Source organism: Camelus bactrianus, chromosome 1 (assembly GCF_048773025.1).
Source record: "Camelus bactrianus isolate YW-2024 breed Bactrian camel chromosome 1, ASM4877302v1, whole genome shotgun sequence".
In the NCBI taxonomy this organism is placed as follows: Eukaryota; Metazoa; Chordata; class Mammalia; order Artiodactyla; family Camelidae; genus Camelus; species Camelus bactrianus.
In genome coordinates this window covers 38,296,136-38,320,047 of record NC_133539.1, presented here as the reverse complement: position 1 = coordinate 38,320,047, position 23,912 = coordinate 38,296,136, and the positions used below count along the sequence as shown (strand labels likewise).

The 23,912-nt window shown below is 33.2% G+C and overlaps 1 protein-coding gene across 5 annotated transcripts in view; it reads right to left on the bottom strand.

The window, feature by feature from the left end:
- The window catches only part of EPHA6 (EPH receptor A6), a 743,078-nt gene that overhangs the window by 653,901 nt on the left and 65,265 nt on the right, over window positions 1–23,912 (bottom strand). The window lies entirely within an intron of this gene.

The window sequence follows — 23,912 nt, the reverse complement described above, 5'->3', positions numbered from 1 at the left end:
TAGAATTAACTAAGGAGGTTCTGGTTTTCCTACTAGGCAAGACTGACCAAATTGCTTTAAAAACCTTCTCTGACAAATATCTGTTCAGTCTAACAGCAAGTGTGCCCACCCTTCCCAAAGCAGAAATTTCACACAATGCTAAAGAATACTAAGAGATCTCCACTGCCTGAATGCTCTCAATGGTCTTTTCCCATTGCCTTTCTTGTTGGCGATGTAACACCCTGATATATTAAATTAGCAATGAGTTTTGTGACGTTGGCATAATCATCCCACTCTGTAGTAAACCACAGTGATGTCTTTAAGTCCTTGTACTTTACTTACAAATACAATAGAGAAAATAGTACCTTCCAGGACAACATTCAACCTGTCTTTTGGTACTACATAGCCTGCAAAATTAAGAGATGCTTAGCAGAACTGACACATATTAGTGGATATGACTGCATATCCAAATACTTTATAATACCACTACTTTTAAGATTTCTTGGAAATTTATCAGTGGTTGCTTGAAAACTCTTAAAAATCATAATTATACTTGTAGACTCTCGGCCAGAAAATGAATCTGGTGTCCTCCTTTGTTCTCCTTGGCAATATTAATTTTGTCACACATTCTCCTCTACTTTTTTTCCCCTAAGGACCAAGACACCATTCTTATCCATTTGGCAACTCAGGAAGCTGTTGTTGCTCCTTCAATATGAGTTTAAGTTATAAATCATGCAGTTTTATTTTTATTCTATCTGTTATGACAACCAACATTTTAATAATTTTATTCCTTTTTAGAAGTCCAGGCATTTTTCTTGCTTATTATAAAGGCATAAAATGAATGTGAATATCATCTATAATTCTTCTATTTTTTAATAAAAGGATATAAGGTGAAAAAAAAATTAGTTATCTTCTTCCAGAGTCCTCTCAATCCAATCCTGAATCCAACAGGTAATTGAATTATCGCAGTATAACCAACTTGTGTTTATATTTGTAGCCAATAATTTTGTAGGCATCATTTTAAGGTTAAAAATAAGGTTGTGTTATACATGCAGTTCTGAAATAGCTGTTTTCATTTAACCATATATAATAGTCATGGCTACCCTCATAAGCCTGTACATATATATCTACTTATTTTTTTTCCTTTGACAGCCAGTATGTGTGCTATTTCCTCATTGGCATACTCAAATATTTAGACCTGCTGCAAATCCCATAAATATATTTGGTTTAACCTAAGGTGCCCATGGCAGAGAGCTTCAGAATCTCCTGGCTGATGAATTGATAAAAACTGCCTTGTCTCACTGACAGTATCATTCTCCACGAGATTTTTTGCCTTTCCTAATGTGCTGCCTCTAGGCATCAAATGTCACTATTATGCAACAGAAATGATATTACTTCTTTTCTACTCTCAGCCAAATGTATAGTTAGAATCAACACTGATCACCACTTGCTATTTAGCCAGGCAGTCTAGTTTATCTTCAGTCTGTGGCCAGTTACATTAATTCATTTTTAGTCAAAGATTCAGAATGTGAAACCCATGGATATTCCAGTTTTTTCATTTTGTTCACAGAAACGCTGTAGGTTTTGCATAATAGCTACAGGACTCCATAATGATACCATTAATCACTTGTTGTTTCAAATGTTTCCTTATGTCCTCCCTCTCACAACAAGTAATTCTTTGAAATCAGTCTTTGAAGGGCCATGACTGACAGAGATGAATGGGATGCTTAATTGCATTGGCACATGCCAGAGCCTATTCCTGTGGCAAAACCACTGTGTAAATCTTCTTATTTAGTTACATTCTGCAGACAATAAAAAATTTTCAAAACCAAACTTCTCTTTCCATGCTTGCTAGCATAGGCTTACTCTCTGTTCCTCAAAAGCCCCCTCTCTTTCCTTCCCCATTTCCTATATTCTTATGTTCATTGTATTCACTATCTTCTTCTTTCTCTCTTTTTATTTCCTTTGCTTTTTCTTAAAACTGAACATTAAAACACATATCCCTGAAACATTTATCTTTCCACATATCATCTATCATAAATGAGACTCAACAGGTGAATTTACATAACTGAATTTGCAATTATTTAAAATGAGGATCCTAAAAAGAAAATTCTGATCCTTCTCCCACAAAAAGGAGTCATCAAGATTAATAGAGCTTAAAAAAATTTAAGTCTCCTTTCAGAATATTTTCAATAATATTCTAATGATATTCAATATGATTTAATTTCATTTGCAAAATCTAAGCATCTGGGATAAAAAGGACATGTGTACAAGTATAATATTTAATTTATTACACGTGAAATTTTAAAGTAAATAGTAGCTTTTACATTTTCTTCCAAATTACGTAAGTACTTTCTCTCCTTCTTGGGATTCTGCAGATAACACCAACTTGCACAGTCATCTCACTGAATTAGTATCTTCCTCCTCTGTAGTTTAACGACTATGAAACATCAACCATGACTGAAATAAGCTATATCTGATCAATACATTTTTCTGTGTTGAGGCATGGGAGAGACACAATTATTCCAATTACCAACAAAAAGATCTGTAAATTAATAAATAGTTAGCAGTATTGAATGCCTTGTTTATACGCATTGTCCCAGAGTAATTATTAATTAATGCCCATTTCATTTTCAAAAGGAACCATCTTGGATAATAATCTACTTTAATTGCCATTGATTCACACTAGACAAGAGACCAAATCCTGACAGTAAGAAACACCCATAAGACCACTAAGAGTCAATAGAAAATGATTATGTTTCCATCATTTCAGAAACTTTTCAAGATCTTTATAAGGGCTGTTGGAGGCCACACTTAAACTGTGAATTAAGATTATATCATAAAATTAGAGAAAATACACAAATTTCCCAAATCCCATTGTTTCCATTATTCTCTGTGTTGTATTTAATATCATTTTTTCAGATTTTACCAAAGACAGCATCCTCCAGGACAACAGGACTATAGCTTATAATGAAATACTAAAAGACCTAAGAAACAGTAATTATTTTACCAGCAAATAATTATCAAATATTTTTCACTAATGTGTATGTGGTTAACTCCCCTTAGCTTTCCAACTACTCCTTGATGAGTGTACTTGATGAGGTACTCAAACATCAGATGTTAACCCTGAAGAAAGAAACAGACACTGAACAACAGTATTGACCTGTAGTGGGTTGAAAAGTGCCCACACACTCCATGTTCATCTAGAACCTGTAAATGTGAAACCTCATCTGAAACAAATGTAATCAAATTGAGGTAATGTCATAATGAATTAGGGTAGAGCCTAAATTCAATACCTGGTGTCCTTTTAAGAAGATACAGACATATACAGAGGGAGGACAGCCATGTGAAGATGGAGGCATAAAGTGGGGTGATGCAGCCACAAGCCAAGGGATGCCAAGGATTGCTGGCAAACACCAGAAGCTTAGAAGATGCAAGGAAGGACTCTTTCCTAGAGCCTTCAGAGGGAGCTTGACACTGCCACTGCTTTGACTTAACACTTCCGACTTCCAGGACTGTGAGAGAATAAATTGCTATTCTTTGAAGCCACCAGTTTGTGAAAATTTATCACAGCACCCCTAGCAACTAGTATATTATATAATGTACAATATTATATGTAATTCTTGATTACGTTGTACTTTTAACTAGTCATAACTAGTTACTTAAATTATCTACACATTACATTTTTTACATGTATAAATAATCATTGGTCATTTAAATTCTTTAAGTAATTTACAAATGAGAAAACACTGTGAACAGAAGAGTCCGTTGAAACTTTGAATGATTACTCTGACTCCCCTGTGGTAGTGAAAATGAGAAGGCAGGAAGGTACTGCTGAGGCTGTCAAACTATCCATCGCTATTGTTCATGCTATGACAGATTTCTTCCATCAGCTATGTGTATCCCATTTCAGTAAAATTCTATATCTTACCCTTAGCATGGCTCCCAATAACAATATTTAAGTCACATTACAAATATTAAATAATTATACAGGCAGAGTTCATTGTTTTAATATTAAAAAGTTTGGATAACGATCATAAAACAGTAACATACCTAAAAGCTTCACTTTGTTTCTGGGCATTGTCTTAGTTAAGGATTAAATTTCAATTATGTAGCATTAGTTTCAAGAGATGTTTTTTTTCTTTAGCAATATTTACTCCAAAACAGGTAACTGTAACAGTATTTCTTAAAACTGAAGTAATGTAAAACATTACAAAATCAATAGTTTTCCTTTCCACTTATTTTTAGGCTTTGAAGTCTTAAGATTTTGGAATTTAAATATTATGTATTGAGGTATAAAACATTTTGTCTTGAGAATTGTCTGGCACTAAGTGCAGCAATGGCTAGTTCACCAATGTAAACTAGTTCATTCCTTCATACTATACTTTCCAGGGGCAAATGGAGAAACTACCAAATCACATACAATGAGAAGACAAAACTTGCTTTGAAGATTTCTGTAACATCACTCGCATTGTCAATCAGACACTCACAAGATATTTATGAATTCTGGGATCCATTTGGAAAAATTCTTTCATAAAGGAAGTCACTGAACTACACTTTAATTTTAGTTAGCATGCTTCCCTTTATTTTGCTGCTCTCTCTACACATGCAGCTACATTAGAATTTCTGATTATATTTGTTAACATCTGCTCAGGAACAAATGACACATTTAGTTTTATGGAGAAGGAATAGTCTGCAGACGAGCCTATTTTGACGACTGCTTTTCTAAATGGAGAGTGAGCCTCTGAACAGAAAAGTCAATCCAAAAGAGAACAGAAAAGTATCTTTTGACTGAGTAACATCCTCTCAGATTCCCAGGTGTAAATCCGAAAAACCAGAGGAAAAGGGTAGCTTGCCCTCTATCTTTAACCAGGGTGGTTTGGTGCTAGCACCTATCAAGATCTGCTTCACAGCAGATTAGATAATGGGTAACTCGCTGCCATAAGAAGAAATTTGGTCTGCTATTACACACATAGCAAAATCACTACTCAGGACTGAGAAACGTAATACACAGAGAGGGCCTCTGTGTGTGTGTGTGTGTGTGTGTGTGTGTGTGTATTTGCCTGAAGCTTAGTACAAAATACATAAAATAGTTAACTGGCATTGGGTAGTAATCAGTGTTTGTAAAAAACTTTGGTATCAATGCATTGCTATTTGTAGAGACCTTATTAACAGGGAATAACAATAAAACGTACTTCTAAAAATCACACTAGTTTTTAAATTACAATAAAACTGCAACAACGAGTTGTACATGACTCTTTTGAAGTATTATCAATGATATTTGGGGAAATAGCTATTTTAATTTTGTGGTAGTTTTTAAATTACTAATAGGATAAAGGACAGAAATGCCATTCACGTTTTTTAAAAAATATAATCTTGAATGCCTTTTTCCGAAGTCTGGTTCTAAAATTTTAAATAGATGACTTGTGCTTAAAAACTATTCAATCTTAATAGGTAAATGAAACATTTATAAAAACTAACAAGTGTATAAAAGGTCCTTTATCCCAACAGGTAAGTGTTTGGATAGTGTCTTAATTTTTGTTATGCTGAATTTCAAGTCAAGGTGATGTTACAATTCCTTGCTTTAGTAACATTTTACTGTTAAACCTAGAGAAGTGATAAACAAAATGGAAAATTAGAAAATAAAAATTAAAAATTACATAGCCAGGATAAAAACAAGAACTCTTGGGAAAAAAACCGATCACAAATGCAAAGCAGTGAGGAGACCTGAAGCCATTGACCCGCTGAGACCTTTGTCTGAAAGCAAGTATTGGTGCTTAGTAGTTTTAACTCTTCAGGCAGGGCAAAGGACAAAAATCTTTCACGTGAGACTGAACACAACAGGCTTACCACATGGAGCATGACTTTTTCTCCATCTCACTGCCTACGTCAGCACATGAAAGGAAGCTTAAAACAAACAAATATGGCTGCTGAGCAATTTGTAGGCCTAGTTTAGTAACAAAGAATTGCTCCAAGCTGAAGAAATGAAATGTTATGGAAATGAGCCAATGAAACCAATAATAACACAAAGTACACATGAATGAAAATAATTTCACAATACAATCTGAAAAGATTCATAAATATATTTAAGATGTCAAATATATAAATGCTGGAATAACTTCCACTATAAAAAAGAGTAAAAATAAAGGTGGGGGAGGCAAAAGCAGAGTGAAATGAAGTAAAAGGAGAGAACAGCAAAAAAGAAACAATCAGAAATATGCAGAAACTCACACATATGTATTAACTGGTATGAAATCAGGAGACAGGCCAAACACTAGAATGGACAATAATGATTAATATGTTGGAATATACATTGAAATTTAATAGTAATAACTTACACTGATTAACCTACAAGGAGAGAAAATGATTTTAAATTATGGAAGAACTACTAAGAAATACAGGGAACCAGCTGAAAAGTTCCAATATTTATCTTACGACAAAAGAAAATGGAATACATGAGAAGATAATAGTTGTGAATTTTCTTGAAGAGAAGAATAAAACTAAAAAAACCTCATGAATCCTCAAATTAAAAGTGAATTCTGTGAACGAAAGGATGTTACAGAGACAGTAATGCTCGCCAGTTATTTCTTGAGCTTCCCTACACATCTGACTCCCAATGAAATTAGCCAAGGTCATGTGGTGAGTTCTGGTGAATGCACTGTAAGAATGGATTTGGGCCAAAGCCCAGAGGGGAGTGAGTGTGAGAGAGAGAGAGAGAGAGAGAGAGAGAGAGAGAGAGAGAGAGAGAGAGAGAGAGAGTGAGTGAATATTCCTCTTTCTGTGATGTGCCATCTATATGAAATCACTGGCAATAGCTACTCAAAGGAGAAAATGACCTAAGCCTACTAAGTGTTTTTAAGAAAACATTTTCAAATAAATGATATACCTGCAGTGAGCAATTCTTTTCAGCTCTTAATGCAATCTCTAGGCCTCCAAATCTGCACCAGTAGACCATGAAACCTGTTCACCTCACAAGAATAATTCCCCTCCTAAGACTCATCTCAGTTGTGGTTATGGATGAGAAAAACTTTCTCAAGGGCAGAACCAGGGGTCACAGAACAAAACAAACAAAGGAGTTTCTTCCAGGGAGCAGAATCAACTATATGACTAAGTGTACAGATCAATGAATTTTTCACAAAGTGAATAGACCCATGTGGCCATCGGTCAACTCAAAAATAGAACAGTTTTGAGCATCTTAAAAGCCCTTCTTCTGCCTTTTCCCCACTCACTACTATCCTGACTTCTGACATTACGGATTAACTTTGCCTGTTTTGAATCCTGCACGCGTTGAATCACATGGCATGTACTCCTTGATTTCTACTTTCTTTTGTTCAACATTGTATTTGTGAGATTCAGCCATACTGCTGCATGAAGACATAGTTTGCTCACTGTCATTGCTTTGTAGTATTGTATTTTGTGACTAGACCACTATTTATCTATTTTCCTCTTGATTGACATTCATGTTCGTCCATGTCTTTGGGTGAACATGTTACACAATTCCACTGCACTCACATCTAGAGGCAGAATTGTTGGGTTGTAGGAAATGCACGTGCTAATAACATTTAGTAAACACCGCTGAACAATTCTCCAAAGAAGTTATACCAATCTGTACAATCACTAGTAGTGTATGAGAGCTCCACTTGCTCCAAATACTTTCCAAATCCTGATATATCTTTTATTCATTTTAGCCATCCTGTTAGGTGTACATTAAAAACTCATTCTGTTTTTATTCTTACTCCATTTCTATTATAACAATGAACATTTTTAAAAATTCAAGCATTTTATGAGTATCTATATCCATCACTTAGATACTATAATTAACATTCAACTATACTTTTTTGAAAATTGCCTATCAATCCTTCCATCCATCTCAAATTTAATTTTTTAATACACTTCAAAGAAACTGAGCTCTTTTTCATATGTGTATTGAGTATTTGGCCATCTTCTTTCTCTAATGCCCTTTCAATTCTTTTGTCCATTTTTCTACTGTATCATCTGTGTTCTTCTCATTGGTTTTTGGGAGGTGTTTTTTAATATATGCTGGATATATTTCAGTTAGATGACTGTATTGCAAATATCTTCTTCTAATCTGTGAGTTGCCTTTCCCCATCCTTAATGGTTTCTTCCAACAGACAAAAGTTCTTAATATTAATACTGATCAATTTACATGTTTGTTTGTTTATCATATTTTGGGTCATGTTTAATAAATATTTGCCTACTCAAAGCTCATGAAGATTTTCTTTTCAAAGCTTTACAATTTTATCTTTCACATCAAGAGCTCCAAGAATGTAAAATGATTCATCCCCCGTAGAAAACAGTTTGATAGACATAGCATTACCATATGAACCAGAAATTCCACAACTAAGTATATAGCCTAAATAATTAAAAACAGGTACTAAAACAAATACAGCTATAAACATAGTAGCACTATTAATGATAACTAAATGGTGAAGCAGCCCAAGTGTCCACCAATGGATGAATGCATAAACAAAATGTGGCATATACATACAATGGAATATAATTCAGCCATAAAAAGGAATGAAGTATTAGTACATGTTTTGTGGGTGAAACCCATGAATAAAACTCAGAAAATTATGCTAAGTGAAAGAAGCCAGATATAAAAGGTATGATTCCATGTATATAAAATATCCAGAATATGTAAATTCACAGAAACAGAAAGATTGTTCCCTGCCAGGGAATGGGGGAAAGAGAATAGGGAGGAACTGCTTAACAGGTACAGGCTTTCTTTTGGGGCAATGAAAATGTTTTGGAACTAGACAGAAGTGCTGGTTCCAGAATGCTGTGAATATCCTAAATGTCACTGAATCATTCACTTTAAAATGGTTAATTTTATGCTTTGTCAATGTTACCTCAAGTTTTTAAAAGGGGAAAAAAAAACTAAGAAAACTAGATGAGGTATTTATCTGGATTTAATTCATTAAACCTGTAAGGTACTTGGGGAGAATTCACTACAATCTAATAGTGATTTGTCCAATCCATGATATATACTTTCCATTTCTGTAATTCTTTCTCTAAAGACTATCTGCAGTTTCCAATGCAAAGTGTTTTTGCTTATTTCTAAGTGCTTGTGATTTCTGATATGAAAAGTGATACTTCTAATTTTTTTAGTTTTTTGTTTGTTGCTAGTATACAGATATAAAATTGATTTCTGTTTATTGACCTTGTATCAAGTATTAAGTTCACTGATTTTTGTCCTCATTTCTTCTACAAAGGCAAAATGCTGTAAATGGATCTTTAATCAAGTAATTGATTAAAACTGAAATGTAAACAGTATACTTCAAGTGCAATATTCATAGTTTTCATCTGAGAAAAGTATTATCTGCTTTTCTGAATATCAGTTAAATGGTAAAAACATAGTCCTACAAGACCTTAAAACCGAGAATAGAAAATATATAAGAATTAAATTAAGGACAATACTAATAACACATTAGGTGCGCTGTGAGTGAAAATTTATGAAGTATGTTTTTCTACAAAGATACTAGCACTTACTCAAAAATAATGAATCAGTTTATTCAGTTTTTCACTTAATAAACTAATATTTATTGACTGTAATCTGTGGTAGAATTAATGTTAGATACTGAGAATAAACTAGTAATAAGGTAGACAACATCTGTGAATGTTTTCGTCATATGTTTTTCACCATTCAAATTTTACTCCTACTCTGGTAAAAAATTGTAACTCGGTGCTTAGAGATTTTAAACCTTAAAAAGCTACTGGAAACCATCATATAAAACTGTTTTGGAGAGGGGAAACCACGCTGGAATGATACACACTTTTATACGTCTAGAGAGACAAATTAAAACCAGGACATACGTGATAACATTTAATGGCATTAGCTGATGTCAGCTTCTGCTGACACATAACTGCTCTGAAACTAGCCCGTCAAGACTCTGTCCCTGTGTTGAGGCTTTCTAACTATTCTGCCTATATTCAACAAGGATAATCTCAAAATGCAAGTCTGCATACTACCCTCTAATAAATTTAGACTGAGATTGGGATAATAACATACTTTACCATGGTCTGCAAGGCTTTGCTTGTTAATGTGCTGACTTCCTTTCACTTTCTGTCTCTTCTTGCTTGACCTACCTCTTGTCCTTATCTTTTTGTTTGACACCTCTTTCTATCTCCCTCAGTCTCCCTCTCTTTCTCTCTCTCTCTCTGATCTCCAATCATAGGGCCCTCCATTCATTTCATCTCATGCATCTTGCAAATTCTGTTCCCACTTCCTAAGAAGTGATTTCTTTCCTTCTTTGCTGCTCCAAGCACATACTTATTATCTCCCCTGTATACTGACTTAGAGAATTCCTTTTTTAAAATTTTCCTGACCAGATTAAATCCCTTTAAACTCCAGTAGCATCTCTCCTTCATAAAACTTATGCTTACCACATTTGCAATTTTACATTTACTGTATTATAAGATTATTTAATTGTTGTCTATCTGCCACCATTGGTTTTAAGGACAAGGACCACATCTTTGCCAATTATTTCAGTCTTAACAGCCAAGAACATAGGCTTTTAATGAATAGTTGCTGGATGGATGGATAAATAGATGAAAAGACAAATTAATGACTCTATTGAATAAATACTGACAAATTTTTTCTCTCTGAATCACAATTTCTACCATTTGAATTAAGACAGTCTTTCTTAATTTTTATATCAATTTTAGGTGACATCTCAGTATCTAATAAAACCAAATTCAGCTTATTCTTCTTTCTAATTTCAGGAAGCATGTAATAGGCTTTTGAGGTATTTTTCTTACATATATCTAATCTATATTAATTTTATATATAAAACTCTGGATTCCAGAGGCATCTTGAAGTCATTTTCTATTGACATTTGATTGTTGGGAAATAACAACACTAAATCACACTAAATCCTTTCAAAATGACACAGTATTTATAAATTAAGAAAATCTATATTAGAACATAAATAAATAAAATACACATTTAGTAAATGTTTAATTTTAATATTAAGATAAATATATTCCTATTGTAGAGACTTTTTAAAAATAGAAAATATGAACAAAAAACCAAATCACCATATACTCTCATGACCTACAGGAAAACTTCTTAATAAGTGGTTTTATTTCCTTTCATGTTGTTCTAGCATACACATTAAAAAAATAAAGATTAGACATGTTTTGCTCTTTTTTTCACTTAATATTATACAGGGCAATGTTCTAATGTAATTTAAGTCTATAGCACACATATAATTTTAATGGTTGTATAATATGCACTCTACCATCCTAGCATGTGATCTCATCCTCAAATTTAGTTTGGATCCAAGATGTCTGCTGAAGCTCTAGACATCACATCTGCATTCTAGACAACAAAAGGGGAATGTATTAGTCAAAAAGGTTGACCTCTAGTTGAAAGAGCTCATTTTAAGTAGCTTTCCTGGAAATTCCACAAAACACCTCCACTTATATATCACTGGCTAGAATAGTGTTTTGGTCACAACTAGCTCCAAAATGCATGAGAAACTATAGGAGTTTTTAGTTTGACATATCACTTCCTCAAAATCAAAGTTCTATTAATGAGAACAAAAAAAGAGAATGGATATTGGATGACAACTAGTAATTTAGCCCATTCAGCTAAAATCATTTCTTCTTCTTCCCCAGGATAACTTAAATTTTCTGCCTCCCTTGTAATTAGGTGCAGTAATGTGAATGGGTTGTAGCCATTAAAATATAAGTACTGTGTACCACTTACACATTTTTAAGAAGGAGGATTATCCTTTCCATGGAAGGAAGAGGAGGAATTTCTGACAACTGGGAAAACTCACTTTAAACTATTACAAAAGTGAGAATAATATTCTCTTCTGTTTGAATTATCACATATTTGGGGTTTACTGGTAATCCAGTTAACATTACCTGAACTGACATCATAGTGACTATACAATTTCTCACCCAAACAAGGACACTTAAAAATAAATGGGATACAATTAATAATTATTCTAGGACAACAAAAATAAACGAGGACTATTCCAGGCAAACCAGGACTTATGGTCATCCAGATAATTAACATAGTATTTAAAATAGAAAGAATAAAAAACATAATATGTTAGCTGTATCTACTTCTTTATTTTAAGATTTATAATGTGGGTATTTCTTAGAGCAATTTTTAACAGGAACCATGAAAAAATACTTCTAGTGTGCATCAGAAAACACTACATTTAAGGTAAGCAGATAATTTGATTAAATGAATATCATTGTTAAATTGAGCTATCTAAATCAACATTACAGATCTAATTTTACCTCTTCAAATGTGGTCTCCAGAATGCATATATGTGTTTGTGTGTGTCTATATAATGTATTTTAAATCATCGATATACATAATTATTTGAAAAACTTTTAAAATTTCACTGAAGTATTTTGGTATACACTACTACCTACCTAATTATGGGAGAGATAAAGACTAAGTTAGGCATTACATTTATGAGCACAACAGGGTTTTTTTTTTGCTAAAATAAAACAAAGTCAAGCCATTTTAAGAAACTATTTTGCTTACTATGGTACATTAGTTCAAAATACTAATTGCATGGAATACAGAGTACAAAACCTATTTAACATTTAATGCTGACCTATGCTTTTTGAAAGCTTGACTGGTTAGTATAAATTCTCTAAAATTTGCAGTCCATCTATCAACCATTAAAAATCCATATGCTCTATTTTTCATTTTCATCCTAATAATAAGGTGCAGTACTAATAACCATCTGCAGTTAATATTTCCCAGATGTGATTCAGATCATCAACTGCTCTAAACTGGTCATTAATTCTTTTAAAGTATATTATGTCTTGATTGGTGTTGCTTAGATAGCTTATAAGCTCTTTTATAGTCTTTTTATTTCTTAGGTAAGTATCTTTCCCACCCACCTTTCAACTTCAAATTGAATGAGAAAACTGGTAAGAAGAAAATGAATGCTCTGTCTAAAATACAAAATTGAGAGTAAATATATAAACTTTTCTACCTGTTCTCAGAACCAATGCTGAGTAAGAACAGGGTTCAGTTTTCACAACTGTTAAGTCTTTTTGTCACAGCTGATTCGGCTCAAAGGTAGTAACTTTCTCAGCTCCAATGAGAGTTGCAAAATATAGTCTTTAACCAATATGTATGTAAAATAATTTTTAACTTGTACATATACTTAGCTATTCAACCAACTATTACTGCACATCTGTCATATGACAGTCACTAACTCGGATATAGTGACACACCCAATCCATACCTCCAACAGTTTATAATCTTGTAAGAGACAGACATTGTAAATATTGTGAGACATTTAAACACTGTGATATACACTGAGGTTCCTGGTGTTCCCAAAGAGTTTCCTAATTCAACCTTTGACAGTATGTCTTCTCAGAAAAGATGGAAAATGTTGGCCTTAAAAAAAAAAAAGATAGGAGAAAGCCAGAGAAGGTAGGGGTTGGAAAGAGAACCTTCCAGATAAACTCAACAGCAGAGACAAGAGAAAGCAAATTACAGGGAAGAAACTACAAGTCTCTTCAGAAAAAGCTGGAAGATAGACTGGCTGAAGATAAAAATGAAGAGGCAGCTCTGGGCCACAGGTTAAACGGTAGGTAAGGGAAGCAGGGGTCAAGCAGAGTAGGGACATGATTAGGTCTTCAGTATGGAAGTTAAGTTCTGGCAACTAGATGAAGGATGGATTAGAAAGTTTGGTGGAAGGGGCCAGAGAAGGACCCAAAGGAAGTGGATAATTTAAAACATAACCATGGTAATTTGGAGAAGAATGATGAGGAGCCAAATTGATGTCATGATGATAAAGACCGATTTTAAAGAGCTTTAAGTGATAGAGTCAACAGGACTTGCTGACTGGTTGTGGGGATAAGAGTGAGTCAATCCCTTAAAATACAAAAAAATTTATAAAAGTATTTGGCCTACTATATAGTTCATCTAGTTGTTAATTATTTCACAAATAATCTTTTATGGTGTCATGAGAGAATATAACATTTGTATGTGTCTGCTCTGGATTTAGATACAGACTTTCTCATTTATAAATGAAATGGCTTATACATATTTTGAATGACTCTGGTTACAATAAGAATTTTCTGATAAAACCAAATTTTAGCTTAGATTATACAGTATGGGAGTTCATTTTAAAAGGACAACTGGAAACTTCTCTTGGAAGAAGGAGACCAAAAGTTAACATTTTATAAATAGCAATGTAAAAAAAGAGAGAGAGAGAATAAAGAAAAGACTATATTATGTGTATCAAGGGTAATTGGCTTAAAGTGATCTATATCTTTAAAAATAGATCTTAGAGAAGACACCATCAAGATTAACATTAAAGAACAGCAGACAATGAAAAATGATTTGCAAACATACTTATTTTTCAGTTGTCCACAGAATATGAAGTTAATTACATACTCACCGATGTCAGTAAATACTTCACATCTGATTTCCTAAATCATAGTTACCTGCTTTCTTCTTACTCCTCTTCCTTATGTCAGAAATAATTTCATCAATATCCAAAACATGTTCTTTCAACCGGTGAAAAATAAGGCAGAAACCCATTTACTTACTTATTTGCACAGGTTGCTATACAGGAAGGAATATTTTGAGACAGTGTAGAGAGACGTGCCACATATCATAGCTGTTCAGGTATTAATATTTAAACATTTATGGACTCTACTAAACTATGCATATTCATTCACCTGTTTCCCGTTTCCCCGACTGCCTGCATGCAGGGGAGGTCATTTACCCATGCAAGAGATGAGAAAAGAAGGCCTACAGCTCTGGGTGATTCATGTTCCTGCATTCTCCTTCTCAAGGAATTCTACTTTCCACAGCTTTTCACATTTCCTGGTCGAACTCAATATAGTGCCGTCTCTTTTTTCTGCCATCACCATTGTAGTCTTCATCATCATCATCATCATCATCATCAGGTTTACAATCTGCTTTTACAGTTTGGTAGTTTACACAAAGGGAATTCATTTTAGGAATATTAAAGAGCTGGAGCTTGAGATTTAACAGCAACCTGGTCAACTTCAGAAGTGCCCAATACCCTGCTCTTTATTTTCTCATGGCCTTTTCTCTGCATGTGCTATTCTCCATTCTCCTCTACTTACTGGCTGGTTGTCCTTCACCTGCTGTTTGTTGTTTGTTTTCCTGTTCTCTTAAAACTTTTACTTGCACATGATTTTTTTTTTTTAATCACGGTCCCTCTGCTCTCCTTTTCCATGTATCCTTTAGTCTGTCTTTATGGCAGAAGTTTCTGACAGCTGTTTCCTTTTGTCTCTGAACTTAGAAATCCTAAAGCCCTAAAAAGGAATCTGACTGATTTGGCCATTTATGGAAATCACACGTGACAGGTGCCAGGTAGCTGACTAGCCAATTAATTGGATATATTTCAAATGCCCACTTTTGTCTCAATAAACTATGGTTGAGGAAGTACGGCATCCTAGCACTAACCATATTAGAAATCCCTCAATAAGCCTCTTGGTCAATCTGCTTAGAAGATTGTGTGGAAATGACAAGCTCTAACATTACTCTTAATTTTGTTCTCTAATTTTTCTAACATTTCTAATATACTCATTTCTAAAGGGTTTTTTTTTTCAGTTTTGGATTGAACTATTTCATGTTTTACCCTTATTTAGCTGACAGTGAATAACAGACGTGCATAAGGACCTAGTTATTTAAAATGAGACACAAAAGAATAAACTCAGAAGAAAAACACCAAAGAATATTTCATTAGTTCTTTCCTAGGTAGAAAAAAAATCGAAACAATCTAAACGTGCATCAAATACTTTTATGCCACTAACTAAACAACTGTACTTAATAATTATTAACCGTCCTTAGCTTTGGGATAGCCTTTCGTCATCAAAGACACATTAATCTTTTTTTTTAGCACTTTTCAATAACCTCATACCTTTTGACACAAAATCTGTTCATTGTAACAACATTGTAACTAGATTAAGACTGCACTTGAGCAACCTTATAGATTATTCTATACTCTCCACAACATCAGTCACAGTGTTGAAAATCAATTCATGGTACATTGAGTGGTTAACTATCCTGGCTTTGGGAATGAGATGACCTTGGTTTTAGTACCAGATAAATGTCACCACAAACTTGGGCAGGTGATGTAATTTTTCTCAAGTTCAGCTTTTTCATCTATAAAATGGTGCTAATAATATTTATTTCACATCGATATTATTAGGGTTCAATGAAAAAATATATTAAATGCTTAAGCACAGTTCTTACTGCAGACCCATCACATTAATAATTTGAATATTTGGGGGCAGAAATTTACATTAGGTTTCCTATGAAGCCAAGGTATGTGGAACCCAATTTCTACAAGCTCCTGGGAGTGTCATGGCCTACCACTGAGCCTGCACACCAAGGGAAACTCTGAAGTCTCCCCTTATTGATTCATAAAGAATAACAGCAGTAATGTCATATAATCAAAGGCATAAAAGCTTGATTTATTTTTTAGATTAAATGGATTTGAAAATAAAGCCAACTGCTACCAACAGTGATTGAAGTGAAGAGAAATTGAAAAATTCGGACAGCTCATGCATTAAAAACAGAAGGCAGAGAAAATTAAGGGAAAATCATAATTTGTGAAACTCTTTAAGCAAATGTTTCAACCAATTATATAATGTTGATGACATGTGAAAATGAAAGGAACTACTGTGAAATGTGCCAGAGCATCTGATTCTTCTTAACAAGGCCTGCCTTCAGGGAAAAGTATTTTAGCAGAACCTCACCTTCTGGGGGTTTTACCAGAGCCTAACCTACTTGAGGGAAGGAAAATTCCCAGCTCCAGCCAGCTCTAGTCTTCCATGTAGGGGGACAACCTACTTCAACTCCCCCTAGCCATCCTGTCCCATCTAACAGGGGAAAAGAAAACTGAGAAGTCTGGGTGAAGCTGACAGTCCAGGAGCACAGACCCACTAAAAGACTGAGGCTTAATTATGAGCCTATAGACTACTTTCCCTGCCCCCAATATCTTACCACATTACTACAGGCCTATATACCTCAGTTCTTATTACCCATACATTACATCTACTTTTCAATAAAAAAAAATTACAAGATGTACTAAAAGGCAAAAAAAAAACACTGTTTGAAGAGGCTGAAGAGCATCAGAACCAGAGTCCAATATGGCAGGAATGTTGGGATTACCAGAGCAGGAATTTTTTAAAACCATGGATAATATGCTAGGGGCTTTAATGGATAATGTACACAACATGTAAGAATAGATGGATAACGTAAGCAGAGAGATGGAAATTCTAAGAATGGATCAAGAAGAAATGCTAGAGATCAAAACGGTGTGAGGGAAATGAAGAGTGGCTTTGATGGGCTCCTTCTGAGGAAAGAATCTCTGAGTTGAGGGATATGACTGAAAGAAATTTCTTTTAAATGTGAAATAATATGACTGAAACTAATATGATGGATATTTAGAAAACTACTACATATGTTGTGAAGTTTCTCAGAAAAAAAACTGTGTAGGTATCAGTTTTGGAAAGAATAACTGACACATTCATTTCAAACTGAAACTGTCTTAAAAATTTATATTTTCAGAATTCAAATAGATATCTATAGTTTTGGATAATTTCAATGTACTATAAAATGAACAAAAGTGTGGTACTAGAATCTGCTACAATGATAAATTGGTTCTTACCGTAAAATACAGATATTAACTATTTGTAGGTATTCCATTCTCTATCATAAACACACTCTATCTTTGATTTTTCAACTTTGGAACAATATTAGGAACTGATGAACTCTTGCTAATGGAATAAAGGTAACTTTCTACACAGTTGAATTGTAATACAACCCTGTTTTATTATAAAAATCATTTTTTTTCATTGTAAGAATAATTAGTAACTGAACTGCTAGGTTCACTCATAGCTTTTATTTAGGCATGAATGACTTGAATCTCTATTTTCCTAACTATCTCAGGGTAAACGTCCTAATACCAATTCACTATGCTTAAGAGATAAGATCACATATCTTAAATTATCCTGCATTATTGAAAACCAGATAAGATTACATATCTTATCTTATGTTGTTCAAACTCTAATGATCACTAAGTTACAACATTTGCAAAATACATATAATATATATTTGAAACCAATATTTGGCATCTAAGAAACACAAAGTTTTCCAATCTCTAGTAAGATGTAACTCATTATACAATAGCACTTCTTTTCCCACTAACATTCAGTTTTCTCTTAATTTTTTTTGTTAAAGCATACTTCACTGTTGAAAGTTTGATTTTGAATACTGGAGTGCTTATATCTGAGTCCACTACAACTTTGTAACATAGACTGATCTACTATGTATACAGTAGCAGCCAAAAGAGAAGCGTGGGGGAAAAATATCCAGAACAAGCAAATCTTTCATTTTCTTGTTAAACATACTACTGTGAATAAAAATAAATGGTGAAACTATTTCAGGTGAGTTGATGGAGTACTTAAAAATCAAGTTATTTCCATCAATATTAATTATGTACAATTTTAGGTATATATTAAATAATATGGAATTACTATTATTATGAAAAGCTATGTTTTAACTATCAGGTTTTGTGGCCACTCAAATAAGTCACTTACTTTTTCAATTATAGTACCAAAATCTTAAAAAAAATGTGATTATTACATTTTAAGAAGTATAGTAGTATACATTTTAAGTATAAGTATTTTAAGTAGTTACATTTTAAGAAGTAGTATAAGTACTAAATCTCAAAGTAAAACAATGTAAGTTTTTCTCTTTCTTCTTTTTGTTCTCTTTTCTTATAATTCGATGACTAGAGAAGGTCCTTTAAAATTTATTGTAAAGCTGGTTTGGTGGTGCTGAACTCTTTCAGCTTTTGTTTATCCGTGAAGCTTTTGATTTCTCCATCAAATATGAACAAGAGCCCTTGCTGGATAGAGTATTCTTGGTTGTTAAGTTTTTCCCTTTCATCACTTTAAATATATCGTGCCACTCCCTTCTGGCCTGTAGAGTTTCTGCTGAAAAATCAGCTGATAACCTTATGGGAGTTCCCTCGTATGTTATTTGTTGCTTTTCTCTTGCTAACTTTAATATTTTCTCCTTATCCTTAATTTTTGTCAATTTCATTACTATGTGCCTTGGTGTGTTCCTCTTTGGGTTGATCCTGTGTGGAACTCTGTGCTTCCTGGACTTGGGTGACTGAAATAATGTAAGTTTTTAATCATGAAGTCCACTTTTTATATTCTAAAAAGCTTTTCATTTTTCTGTTTAGTAGCAGTTACTTTTTATTAGTTAACATTGAGCCAAGATGCCCCAGTATGACAAACCCCGACTGCTGTTTGGCACTGAATGAGAGGGACCCCTTCTGTAATGAGTATTGAGGATTTTGAATATAAAATTTAATTTACAGGCCCTTTTATTGTATTCTCTTTCATCTAAAATGTTATAAATAGGCTAAAACCAACCTGAGTAAATAAAATATGAAAGGAAAGGAGTAAACATGAGAGTTAATGTGGCAAGAAAATTTATATGATTTTTCTTTCATACATTTTCAGATTAAGAGAACAAACTCAGGAGATATACATATATTTTTTAATTGCTACTTTTGTACAAAGTTATTGCATGAGCAGTGTCTTTTGTGTTTCTGTGTTTTTCTCATTAGCATTACAATGGCACGACTTCTTAAAGACTAGCTGCCTTCTTCCCTGGAGATTTTCAAAACTCAAATAGGTCCTTCAGGTTTACATAGCAAGATTCAGTACTTAGCAAACAGAAAATCCAGGGCACATGCCTATACTTAAATGTTTCTGAAAACACTTCTTCAGTATTCACTTAACTTCTATAGTGCTATGCACAAGTTTTTATTCATGAAGCACTCTTTCATTGATTATCATGGCACTGTGTTAGCTACTCTACCAGGTCATCATAATTTTATGACTTTAGTGTAGTATGTTTGACAGATAAAGGATGGAAGGGACACACACAGGATAAAGTTCTTAAGAGCTTTGAATTATGTAGACATAAAATTCTTGGCATTAGACAGTGAGAGCACAGAATTAAGAATTACAACTATGGGTTCCCAAATTCTCTGAGGTATTCATTCTTTCATAAAACCAAGCTCCAACTTCTATACACATATAGTTATTCAATTTCACTGTGTTTTCCACATACCAGTAATAACACCTACATTTTGAACATTTTTTTCCTAATAATTTTCTAAGGTGTCTTTCATTACCAAGGATTTATATTATTGCCTTAAATAAAAGAAATCTTCAATAATTTTTTTTTATTGTGTGTTTAAGTAAATCTGGAAAGTTTTTAACTTTACTTCTACTTACTGGGGCTGAGCTATACACTATCTAAATCAACTAAGACATTGAAATTCTAAGTCTTCTACAATACAGCTTAGTCTATGGTCATAGCCTTATTTCCCACCACCGCCCTTCACTCTAGCCACACAAATGATTCTCAACATTCCTAAAACTTAATGCACACATTTAAAAATTCTGTGCCTGTCCTCAAGCCATTCTCTTTGCCTAACAGGTGCTTTCTATCCTCTCTTCCAGCCCATATGTGATTCCTTCAGTTTACAAGAAAGAGCTGATGTATCACATCCTACTACCACTTTTCCTTGAACAGAACTGACCCCTCTCATTATTATTCTTTCACAAAACATTACTCAAAATTTCCTGAAGACATTCTCTTTGGTCTGATGATTGTGTAGAATTATCTCTAAACTGCAAGACTCCTTGTGGGTAGGAAAAAACTCTTAGAACACTTTCACAGAGTACTTGGCACAAAGAACGTAAAATTAAAGTTTACTGAATTGAATTCTGGACATGACTTAAAAAAAACAAAGTGTATTTTCTGCATTGGCAAAAATGAGTTAACAAGAAAGCATTTCAGAAAATAAATATATTTTCCTTTCATTTCTACAAAACTAAAACATCATTTGCTCAAAACTACTCATATTTGCTAACCATAGGTACTTATGTTACACTTAAATAACCAGTAATGGTTTTGTTTACAGGCACATCATGAATGCCTACTCCTGTAACTACATCAGTGTGATATTACTGGTGGAATGGGTATTTTAAGTTTAAAAAAAAATAAAAAAAAAAATAAACCCACTATGAAATAATTTATTAAATCATATATTTTATATAGTAGATGGATTCAAAAATATCTATTAGTTCAATTCTTTACATAAAGAAAATTTATCAATTTTAAAGTTATTCATAGAAACTACTTTAGTCAGAGAAATATCAAATATACTTTAAATCATAAGATTGCCAAATATATCACCTAGTTGTCTTTTCTCTCCATGACATATTTGTAAAACCAACTGAAGTAGTGTCTCTGAGAAAAGGCAACTTTAGTTAAAACTCAAATTAGCATGGCTCAAAAAACCTGAGACCCTCAAAAAGCTAGAAAATTTCAAATAGATATAATTTTAATATGCAGACATAAATGGTAGTTTAAATGTTATAAACTGATTTACAGCTTCTATAGATTTCAAATTATTTAACCAATTATGATGTCTGGATGCTTTTCAGTCTTGCCATTTTTAGTAGATTTCTTTCAAAGCTTTTCATCCTTACCATTTCCTTACTTGTTTTACCTATAAATAGCATTAAGTAAAGCTCTATTCTTGTCAGTAATCTATCCTCTGCATTCAAAGAGAAAATTTAAGTTGTATGTTTTCTTTAAAATTTACTCATGTCATCTATCCATTTTATTATTTCCCTTGATTCACCTTTGTTTGATCTAATTCATAAAGCTTAGTCCATATCTATTACAAAGTATGTCCATGTACTCCAATTTTCAAGTATCCCTACTGGCGACACGTGCCATATATACATTATTATTTGGGGAATAATCTAAAAGTAATATAGCCTATTCTATCAGTGATATTCCAAGGTAACTGAGTATTCAATTTACTCTTTAATTTCTGAATCCATGTGCTATTTTTCTCTCTGTAGTCTATATTATTGGTCATTGCCCTTTATCTTTACATGGCAGAATCTTAAAAGAAATAAAAAGTGCACAGCTGTGAAATAACCACCCCTACCTGTGAAGATTAGTCTATATATGGCTCAGAGGTTTTGTTGCATCACTTCCTAGTTCTGCGACTATACTGAAGTTATTTAACATACTCAGGTCTCAATTTTCACATCTTTCAATAGGGAAAAATTATACTTGATTTCTAGGACTCACGTGAGTAAAGTGCTTTGAACAAAGCCTAGCATATGGTAAACGCTCAATGAATTTTAACTGTCTTTTCATTTTCTACCTTATTCTATTGTATTTATTTTCTACTGTACTCTTCTTCCCATCTTCTTTCTCTTTCCTCTTGCTCATTTTTGGGCTGGTGCCCAACATGTACATCTCAGTTCAGCAGTACGTTTAACAAGGGAGAAAAAAAATCTGAATCAATTATGCAAATATCACACATAAGTAATTGACCTTTCAGGAAGTTTTCAATGCTTCTCTCTGTTTGCAGTTCCATCGTAAGTATCCGGGCTTTAGAGTCAGAAATAATTTAGTTTGAATTGGAGGCCATCACTCACTATTTGGCCTATAACTTCTTGGCATTTTTTGTTCCTTGCCATCTTTAAGACTGGGCTTCTCCAACAGGGAAAAAGAATTAAGACGTACTTCATAGAGCCATCTTGAAAATAAAGTATAAAATTCTTAGTGCAGTGTCTGGCAAACGGAAAACTATGAGGTAAGTAAGCATCACTTTTCAGACAATTCTTCCCTCTCTCTATAGTAAACCACAAGTAGAAAAATGCCCTGTTTCATAACACCAATGACAAAGTCATTATAAGTATGATAGCAATGAAGTTTATTTGTAACTCTCTAAGTCTCTGTGTCTCCAGTTACCAGTTTGCTTTAGGAAATGCAGTCTGATCAAACCAAACACAATCACTAGAGCAGGGGTGCAACTCCTGTTCCTCACATGATTCTTTGGCTATGACTACATAAGGTCAGTGATAGTATGATCACTAATATTTTTTGTCATTTTTTTCAGAAGATGAAAAAGTGAGGCTTATAAACTACCTAACTAGTTGTAAGTTACTTAGTATATCGAGAAAAGGACATGTGTATTTATCTCGGAAGGGCATTCCAAAAAAGAAGTTTCACTCACTTTTTGAAAATAATTGTGATAAATGTGACATTCTCAATACGCTCAACAGATACTGATATTTACTCATTTTAATGAAAATAAGATAATGAAGAAAAGCATAATCTTAGTTTAAAAGGTATATTTTCAGAAATGGTTTGAGGAGAGCTCTATTAGAATAAAACAAAAATTTCAGAAAAAATAAAACCATAGTCTATAAAACAAACAAATCTAAAGAAACAAATGGCCTGTTAAACAAAGACATAAGAACTGAACTCTTCATAGGAACTTTCAGTTGAAAATATACATGTTTAATGATAACTATTGAATAATTTCTGATATAAAGTTCTGATTTCTGTTTCAAATTAAAACAGCAATATTTGAATGATTCTAAAAAATAAAAAAATTTTGGGTCAACTTCTCCATTGAGATTTAAATTTGTAGAGATAATGAAAAAAGCAATGTAAAACAATATCAAGTAAGAATGTGATGAATAAGAAAAACACAGTTTCTAAGAAAAGGAAGGAAAGCTAACCCAAGTATATCTGGAAAAGGTTGACTACTCCATTACTGAAGATTCTGTTTAAACAGAGAAAAGCAAACTAAAAAGCTTCACAACCCACCCTTTTAAGTTTAGCTTGAAATGAGAAAAAAAAAAAAAGATGTAGAAATACACTGTAATGTGAAAATGACACAAAATATATCAAAACATATAAAAAGTCAAGTATAACCATAGGTAAAATGATGTTAATACCTGAAATGGTGTACTTTGGAAATTACACATCTTTATAATCTTTTCAAAAGCAACTACATTCTGCTAACAAAATGCTAATC